The sequence below is a fragment of the Lontra canadensis genome, unplaced genomic scaffold (genome assembly GCF_010015895.1).
Source record: "Lontra canadensis isolate GAN:19392208 unplaced genomic scaffold, GSC_riverotter_1.0 scaffold195, whole genome shotgun sequence".
In the NCBI taxonomy this organism is placed as follows: Eukaryota; Metazoa; Chordata; class Mammalia; order Carnivora; family Mustelidae; genus Lontra; species Lontra canadensis.
Window position 1 is genome coordinate 156,990 of NW_022631189.1, and position 9,725 is coordinate 166,714.

General features: G+C 41.9%; 4 non-coding genes across 4 annotated transcripts; 3 read left to right on the plus strand and 1 right to left on the minus strand.

Annotated features, from left to right (window-relative positions):
* Window positions 1–3,137: 3,137 nt before the first annotated feature.
* On the minus strand, window positions 3,138–3,210 carry TRNAR-ACG. Its single transcript has one exon. It is a non-coding gene; the product is annotated as a tRNA-Arg (tRNA).
* A 367-nt stretch (window positions 3,211–3,577) lies between these two features.
* On the plus strand, window positions 3,578–3,670 carry TRNAY-GUA. Its single transcript has 2 exons — window positions 3,578–3,614; window positions 3,635–3,670. It is a non-coding gene; the product is annotated as a tRNA-Tyr (tRNA).
* A 503-nt stretch (window positions 3,671–4,173) lies between these two features.
* TRNAY-GUA lies at window positions 4,174–4,263 on the plus strand. The gene is given in 2 exon segments: window positions 4,174–4,210; window positions 4,228–4,263. It is a non-coding gene; the product is annotated as a tRNA-Tyr (tRNA).
* A 136-nt stretch (window positions 4,264–4,399) lies between these two features.
* TRNAA-AGC lies at window positions 4,400–4,472 on the plus strand. The gene has a single exon. It is a non-coding gene; the product is annotated as a tRNA-Ala (tRNA).
* The last annotated feature ends 5,253 nt before the right edge of the window (window positions 4,473–9,725 follow it).

Consider the following 9,725-nt stretch of genomic DNA (forward strand, 5'->3'; position numbering starts at 1 on the left):
AACTATTTTCTCATTGCTCCTTTTTTTTTTTTTTAAGATTTTATTTATTTATTTGAGTGAGAAAGCGGGGGTGGGGGGGTGGGAGGGGAGCAGAGACAGAGGGAGAGGCAGACCCCCAGCCGAGCAGGGAGTCCCATGTGGGACCTGATCCTGTGACTCCAGGATCATGACCTGAGTGGAAGGCAGACGCCCAACCACCTGAGCCACCCAGGTGTCCCTCATTGCTCCTTTTTAAATATTACCTCCTACTGGTTTTTATTACTGCAATAGCCTCTTAGATGTCCCTAAGGATATGAATTAGCAATTCAAAAAACCGTTCTGTACTATATTCCTTGCATTATCAGTTTCCTCTTGAATCAGTTGTGTGTTTATCTTGGACTTTCTTTTTTGAGTTGTTTTATCTCAGATGTCTGGTAGACATTTGTTCACATTCATGAATAAAGGACTACACTGATTTGTGTCTGTAAAATGGCTGGTCCTGGGGACATGCAGGCTTTTACATTAATGGTGCCTGGAAGAAAACAGCCATGCTGCCTTCAAATCCCCCAAACTACTAACTCAAGGAGAGTTGTTCTCTGGGAGTGGGGCGGGTGGCCTTTCTTTCACTCCATGTCTGTTATTAGGCTCTACTCTTCCTCTCTCTCCAGCCCTGTATTTACTCCTTGGGCTCTTCCCAGGCAAATCTACTCTGCTTAAGCAGTTCCCCAGGCAGCTCCACATGGGACAAATGCAACAGCAGCTGCAAAATATTGTGGGCCTCTGACCTTTGTGCTGTTGCCTTTGTGCCTGGAGCCTCTCGTGAGCTCCACGGAGAGAACAGTTTTGTCTGCCAGCTTCTAGAATATGTACTTTGAGCTGTGTTTTTCTCCATTCTGGGTTATGTGTCTACATAGCTTCATTTGCATCCCACATCCCAGAAATTATTTAAAATCTCTGGTTTGCTCATTGCAACTACTGTTGTCTTACATCCATAGACTTTTTAAAAAAATCTTTATTAGCTTTTCATTGGGATCCCAGGAAGGAGAAAAACAGTATGTGCCCAGCTATATGGCTACAGGTGAGTCAACCCTGAGGGGTGCATGTATTCCTGACCCCCGGACACAGTTCAGGGGTAAAGAGTGAGCATCTAACTGAGACCAGAACAGTGAGGAGTTTTGCTGTCAGGATTGAGAAAGAGAAGGGAGTCTCTGGTTGATAAGACAGCTTAGTCTGTTTAGGGGGCTGTAACAATATACCACAGATTGGGTAGCGGTTAAACAATAGGTATTTTGTTTCTCACAGTTTTGGAGGCTGGAAATCCAAGACCAGAGTGCCAGGATGATCAGGTTCTGGTGAAGACCCTCTTCCAAGGATCTTCCAAGGGTTGCAGACTACTGAATTTCTTTCTTGATCTGCCCACACATGGTGGAGGGGAGGAGGGAGTTCCCAAGGGCCTCTTTTATAAGAGCACTCTCCACCTCCATGTCCTAATTACCCCTCACAGGCCCCACCTCTTAATACCATCACCTGGAGCATTAGGTTTTCAACATGAATTTGGGTGTGTGGCAGGGAGAGAAACAGACATTTGATCTTTGTGATAGATGGTGAGGGGAAACCATCAGGAATTGGGGGGGTGGTGGTGGCTGGTAGCACCATGTTGCCAATTGACCACTAGAGAAATATAGTGAGGCACACAGAGGCACTGAGAGAAAAACCTTAAAGAAGCCCAGTTACATTTCCTTCTTGGTTTCCCTAGGACAACCTTGTACATTATAATAAATGTCTCTCTGACTTACAGTAGCTCTGTGTGAATTCCTGTCACAGTAAGAAAGCCAGAAATCACACACCATCTTGGCCCTCTTGGAGAGTGTTACTCTGGCTGGCTGCTGCGGGGGGTGGAAAAAACGCAAGAAGGGCATAGACCAGGAAGCCAGAATTTCTCCCACAGTGCAGTCATGGCCATGACCTTGACCTCTCAAATAATAAACCCCTTAGGTGTAAAATGAGGAGAATAAGGAATAGGAGAATAGGAATAAGATGGAGGCTCTTTCCTTGTAGCCTAATTTTCACGGTTCTGTCAACAAACTTGGGGGAAAGGATGCAACGTATGTCCCCAACTTCCCACAGAGGTGTTTGTTTTTTAACTCTCAGAAAGAAACACTATGTAACTTTAAACATGTAGCAGTTTGTTTTATTCAAAAATGACAATGTTCAGTAGGAAACAAAAATAAAACCCACCATCGTTTTGTTCAAATGGTCTGTACTTGTGTCTCCTGGTTCCCCAATTTTTAGCTTCCTTTAACCGTTTGTACACCTTTAAGGAAGCGGCTTTCCCACTTAAAAACTAGTCCTTTCCCCTAACTCCGTATTTTCTCTCCCCTAATTTATCTCTTCCCCAAGATCACATTGTATTAAAGCTTTTACTTTTGGGAATCGCCATCTTACTTGGGAGATTTAAGAGAGAATTCTAAACCACTCCCCACAAATAAGATCAATAACTTCAAAATAAAAACTCAATTTGTTCAAACCCACATGACATCCTCTTGGTTAAAAGACCCTCGAGGGCAGAACCCAAGTTACTAGATGGTTTTTACGCTTTGCTTACAACGGATAAGGGAGCTCAGGACCCTTTTTAAGATGAAATGTAAAACAGGAACCTGATCAAAAAGACATTGTGAAAAGAAAGACTTCACTTTCTTTCCTCTGCTATGTCGGGGGTGTGCGTGGGCCCTTGCTCTAGTGACTCAGTGACTGAAGTCTTCAACTATCTTAGAAGACCCGAAGAAGGAAGCTGCAGCAGAAGCAGCAGCCTTGGGATTTCAACCAGCTTCGTGACGGGGACTGCAGGCTTCACTTCCCAGGTCTCTCACCTGGCTTCCTACCTAGAGCCCCTGAGCGGCTCACCCCCCCACCCCGCTTTCCCCAGCACCTCGCCCCACACCCCCGTCGGGCCGCAGCGCTTTCCCGGTGGCCGCCGCAGGGTCTCCTCAGGGCTCGAGAGTTCGAGGAGGTCGTACCGAAAACGCCCGCGCGACAGCTTTCTGAGCTCAAAGTGCGGTAAAACAGTCTTGGCATTTGTGATTTGAAGAACCCTAAAAAGTAATGATCCTTGGGTTTTTAAAAAATATATTGCGACAAAAAAAAAAAAAAAAAAAAAACGAGCCAGGCAGGAGTCGAACCTACAATCTTCTGATCCGTAGTCAGACGCGTTATCCATTGCGCCACTGGCCCTGCGCACGGAGAGAAATTGAGGGGATGTACAGATTACAGAGTGGTAAGGCTACACTCGATAGTCATCCACAGTATCGGGTAGTAAAGGAAAAGTAAAGGAACGTGACGTCGGATTCTCGGAGCCTCCGCACCACCAGCCCCGGACACATGAAAAGGTGGGCGTGGGACGCTCCTTCCCCGGGGGTCCGGATTCCACGAGACGCAGCTGGGTGGTCTTTCTGCGCACGCGTGAAACAACACAAGGGCATTTGCTCCCTTCCCCTCCCTGTTTCCCAGCTACGCATGCTCCATTCAACTTCTAACCCGCGGCTGTACTTGCTGGGGCTCCTGAATTTGAATCTCAAGGGGCACCAGCGGTTTGCCTGTCCCTTCGATAGCTCAGCTGGTAGAGCGGAGGACTGTAGCTGACTTCCTGGTAAGAGACATCCTTAGGTCGCTGGTTCGATTCCGGCTCGAAGGAGACACTCTTTTTGTTTTTTAATACCAACTTTGTAGGATTTACGGCCTGTTGCACGGGTCCCCTTCCCTAATACACATAACATTCCAACGAACAGTTGGCAATGCTTGCACTTTCGCTCCAGTTTTGGCCTACGGCAGTATCCCCCCGTGTAAAATCTTCGGTGAATCCCCGCAGCGTGCGGTCCTAGTAACAAAGGCCAGAGTCTGCGCTCCGCGGGGCGGGGGCCGGCTCCCGGCCTTCCGTCTCTAAATCGTCTCTGGCGTTCGCGAGTCCCCTGAGCGCACAGAGGAACGTCCCGAGCCAGCTGCGGGCCCTTCTCAGCGCTCTGTGGAGGGCGGGCAACGCGAGCGCTCGTTGCAGCTGCCGTGAGGAGCCGGGGCTTTCGCTAGAAGCGTATCTTATGGTCAACAAACTTGGGAGGCACGAAAAAATCGCGGTAGGAAGCTCAAAAAGCTTAGAAAGTAAACATTAGAAAGGAAAGTCGACACCGTGCCATCCCGCTCCCTTCGATAGCTCAGCTGGTAGAGCGGAGGACTGTAGGCGCTGTGCCCGTGGCCATCCTTAGGTCGCTGGTTCGATTCCGGCTCGAAGGAGAGGGGTTCCTATTTTTGTTACTTTGTCTTTTTCTGTAGGGCAAGATCAAGAACACAATCAAGAAAAATTTAGTTTCTGTTTCTAAATGCTCTGACCTCTCTCTAGAGGAAGAGATAACCGGCCGTGCCCAGCGGTGGGGGATTAGCTCAAATGGTAGAGCGCTCGCTTAGCATGCGAGAGGTAGCGGGATCGATGCCCGCATCCTCCAGTTTTTTTCCCCTTCTGGTAATTTTTTCTTTCGATTCTCATTCAACTCGAGGTAGACCTTAAATAAAGTCAGCCATCGGGCAAGCTAGAGACGGGGTGAGCTTGAGGTTGCCGCTCCCTAAAACTTCCCAGACGAGGGATAATGGGTGCTGACAGAGTTTAGTCTCACAACTTAAAAATCTTAGACCCGTTTACTTTGGGAAGCTCACGAAATTGCTTTTTCTGTGCAAAAATTACTACGGGTTGCAGTTACCTCTGTTGCCAGTCTCTTTGTGATTTGTGATTGATCGCTGCACTTCCAGAGACCCATCTGATACTAAACTGCCCATACTTAGGGGGAACTGACAGAAAAAAAACACCACCAAAACCCATAGAACTTGGAAAAGGACGCTAGCTAGCTACCTTAAACTTATGTTGAGCCGAGGAAGCGAGAACTATTCTGCTTTATCTCAACTGACCTCCGTGGGGTGCTCGGCTGAGGGCAGATCTACTAGGACAGGATAAAGCAAGAGGAAGGGGAAGAGAGGTGAGGACGTGGAGAGGGGCCTTAAACCCAGAGGCTTGCTACTGAAGGAGGGTTCTAATGCCATTTTCCTCCTGGGAAGTAACTGTGGAGAATTGGAAACCAGCACTAAAAAGGAATTAAAAAAAAAAAAAAAACAAAACACACACACACAGAACAACTATTTATTGAGCATCGTCTGTTTTGTTAAAGACAAGACAAAAAAATAAATGCACACTCACTGAAAGATTCGAAAATTGAGAAGAACACGCACAAGGCTTTTCTGGTAATAAATTCTCCCTATCCTAATTTACTAGAACATAGGTATTAAGCTGTTGAAACCATATGGCAGTTGTCAACACAAAACATACATTTTCAAAGACAAAGACAAAAGCAGAAATATTAACCTTTTTTTTTGAGGATTACAAGTAATCACAATTCTTTTATTATGTAATTCTTTGTGTTCTAGGCAACCTGTACTTTTTTGTTACCAATGTGTACAACCTGTTGCATTTTATTGGTGTATCTTTCCTTTTCTAGGGCAGTTTCCATTTTATCTCATTTTACTCTTTTCAATAAAGTCTTTAAATTGAGTCTATAGTGATTCATTTAAAATATATCATTATTTTCATGAAAACAAATTTACACAGTAGGAAGAGGAATCCTTTTATCAGATGTTATGTCCCAGTTTCAGTTGAGATTATGAGTGCTCTGTCTGACTGGAGGAGATAGCAGTAAAATTATAAATGACTATAAGAGCAAGAAATGGATAATAAGTGGACGGAGTGCTCCCAACCAGGTGGAGAACACATGTTCAGGGCTGGTGAGCTGGGCAAGAACTCAGACAACATATCAGGATTAACAACTCAGGTGTGGAATGAAATTCATACCAAAAGTCTAAAGGTATAAGCTGAGAGGTACTGATGCACAGTAGTCAGTCATGTGGGCTGTGACATCTGATGGCCTTTCTTGGCTTTCACATTCCCTAGCTGGGTGACACTGACATCTTGGTGCTTCGGTTTCCTTATTTGTTAATTAGGGGTGATAAAACGGTACCTACTTTTAACTGAGATGTAACCGTAAAGCTTGTACTATAGTGCCTGGTACATAGTAAACACACCATAAACATTAACTGTTATCAGTGTATGTGAGCAGTACCACAAAGGGAAGCCCTAGAGGGAATATTCTGAGGGTTTGCATGTGTGTTTATACACATGTATATGTAAGTGCAGGAAAGAGATGCTTAGATCTACTGTGGCAGGAAAGTAGAACAATCCTAAAAATACAAAATGATAGTTAAATAAACTATAGTATGACCACTTAATGGACTATATATAATCTTTGAAATTATTAAGAACTATTGACATGGGAAATGTTAATCAAATGCTAAGTTAATAAATTGGGTACAGGGAAGTATAAACAATAACAATATAAACAAGAATTATCTGTAAAAGACTGAAGAATACATTTAAATATTAAAAGCAGGGACCTTTAGAGAGTAGCATTACTGTGATTTTTTCTTCTTTATAATTATAAAATATTTTCTAATTTCTGTAGTAAACATTTGTAAGTTTTAATTGAACATATAAGATGCATTTTAAAAAAAATAGCTAACAGCATTTCTTATAAGCCAAGCACAGTTGTAGTTACTTTATATGTATTAACGCATATATTTTTCTCTAAAAGAAAACACCAGGCCCAGATGGCTTCCCTAGTGAATTCTACCAAACAATTAAGGAAGAAATAATACCAAGTATACACAGACTTTCAGAAAATTGAAGAAGAGGGAATGCTGTCCAACTTAATCTATGAAGCCAACATTATCCTGTTCTCAAAGCATACAAAGACATTATGAAAAAAGAAAACTACAGACCAGTATCTTTATGAAAATAGATGGAAAAATGTTAAACAAAAATTTAGCCAATTAAATCCAACATTTTTTTTTAAATCCAACAATTTATAAAAAGGAAAATACACCATGATAAAATGGAATTTATTCCAAGAATACAAGACTGGTTCAACATTCAAAAATCAACATAACTCATTATAGTAAACAGGCTAAAGAAGAGTAACCACATGATCATTTCAGTAGATGCAGAAAAAGCATTTGATGAAATTCAACATCCATTCCTCATTTTGAAAACTATCAACAAACTTAATATTATACTTAATAATATGAATGATTTTCTCCCAAGATCAGGAACAAAGCAAGGATGTCCATTCTGAGATTTTTAGCCAGTATCATAAGGCAAGAAAAATGAAGTGAAAGACCTCCCACATTGGAAAGGAGGAAGTAAAACTATCTCTATTCACAGATATGTCATTTTTTAAAATATTGATTACATGTTGAAATAATAGTTTATATTTGAGAGTGTTAAAATATATTAATAACCTTAATATCAATTGTTTCTGTTTTTTACTGTGGCTACTAGAAATATAAAATTATATATATGTCTCATATTTGTCAACCACATCTTATTTCTATTGGACAGTTAGGTCAGAGAGGCAGGTAGAAGCCAGATCATGTCAGGCCTTAGAGACCACAGTGAAGATTAATGTTTTTATCCCACAGGTAATTGGACCATTAGTGGGATTTAAATAGGGAGTGACGTATGAGAAACAGATTGCAGAATTCAGAAAGACTGAATTCAGAAAATCAATTCAGAAAAATCAATCAGGAGGCTGAGGTGGAGGGATGGTGAGGCAGATTGTGTGTGCTGAGGATGGATTCAAGAAGGCCCTGGAGTTCAGACATGACTATGGGGAAGGCCTTAGGCTAAAGTATTTGCTACTTGTTGGGGCTGTCACTATTCATTTCTGGCATGTGAATTGTGCCAGGAAATGTTCAGAGAAAAGTAAAATATTTTAATTTTTAACATATCCTCAGAGATATTTATGATGAATTAAAACGTATAAACAACAGATTTGGAGGAGTAATTATCAAGAAGAAAAGCTTACAGCCAAAAGTCTGCAAGCTATCTAATGAAAGAAATGCCATAGTGTTAGCTTTTATAAAGCACTTTTCAAGTTAATTCATTTCTCTTTGATTTTAGATTTTGTAAAGTGTTTCTTTTCATTAAAAAAAAATTTTTAAATCACATATCCAAGCTTCCTACTGCCAGATAGACAGCTAAATTGAAGAGACTGACAATGTAGGCAGAAAAAAAAGAGTTAAGTATTGTATAGATATCATGAGTTGAGTCCTTGGTGTAAAAAGATTGCAAGAATCCTTTTACTGGAAAGAGTTCCGGGTTGTATTTTTTTCAAGTAACTTGTAAAGTTGGTTAGAAAAGTCCTTTTCTAAATTACACTCTGAATCCCAGAATACTAAAAGAAACAATATACTGTACATGCCGTGCTCAGATGGGTTATATCTAGCAGGACTGATCAGCAGAGCCTGGCTCTTGGAACACCAGCTCATCTAAATCCTGAATGAAGTGTTGCCTTCTCCCCACTGGTCATATATTAGTGTTCTCACTAATGGAGGGAGGGAGAGAAAGAAGGATGAATAGATGGGTGGATGGATGGATGGATGGATGAACAGATGGATATTTCAGGGAAGAATTAATAACCTCACTGTCTTAGTTTAAGAGGACCTGGTCAGCACAGTATCAAGCATTGTTTTGGCATGGAATTAAAGTGACTTTTCAAGAGATATAACTGGGGCTGGAGTTGACCTGAAAGTCCTGGTTCACTCATGCCCTAAGTGTTCCAGGCTAACTAAACTTGCTGCTTAAGCAGCTGCTACTTCTCTGCCTCCACATCCACACCATCTGGTGTTCTTTCCCTGTTTTAATGACTTAGCCATTAACTTTCTCACTTCCAATGGGTACAAGGAGGAAGAATTCTCCTTCCTCTCTACTTTAGATGTTGAGCCAGAAGCAAGATCAGCTTTCTAGTGCCCTTTGTTTTCTTTTCCTTCCAGCAGGGTTGCACTCTCTCTACCTCACTGCTTTGCTTCAAATTTTATCATTTTTTTTTTACTTCCTTTTAGCTCCACCTTCCATTTGACCTTAAGTCTGATACTCTGTTTGATGAATGACTAGCTCCTCCAGCTAAGCCTTGATTATTTTCAAATACCTGTATTTGCAATAACCTACGCTAAAAAGACAAAAAGAACATGGGTAAATGAAATGCTAAGAACATTCTGGAATCCTCAGGACAGTTTGCATGCCCGACACTGATTTCCTGGGACTCTTTAATGCCTCCTACTCCCAGAATGGTCTCTCTTGTTTTTGAAAGTTAGTTGATGTTGCTCTTGTAAGTATTCTGGGGTTAGAAATTCATATCACTCTGACCAGGAAGTATAAAATCCACTAAAAGGAGAGGACCCTGTTCCTGCTGGAGAATCCTTTAAATACACTCCAATTTTCTCCCAAGATTTTTTAATATGACATATTCTAGAGCTGGTTGTCCAGTATGGCAACCACTAGCCACATATGATTGTTTAAACCTAAGCTTAAGTAAGCTTTTTTTTTTTTAATTTTATTTATTATAAACATATTTTTTTTTTTTCACCCACGGGTACAGGTCTGTGAATCTCCAGGTGTACACACTTCACAGCACTCACCATAGCACATACCCTACCCAATGTCCATAACCCCACCCCCCTCTCCCAACCCCCCTCCCCCCAGCAACCCTCAGTTTGTTTTGTGAGATTAAGAGTCACTTATGGTTTGTCTCCCTCCCAATCCCAACTTGTTTCATTTACTCTTCTCCTACCACTTTAACCCCCCATGTTGCATCTCCTCT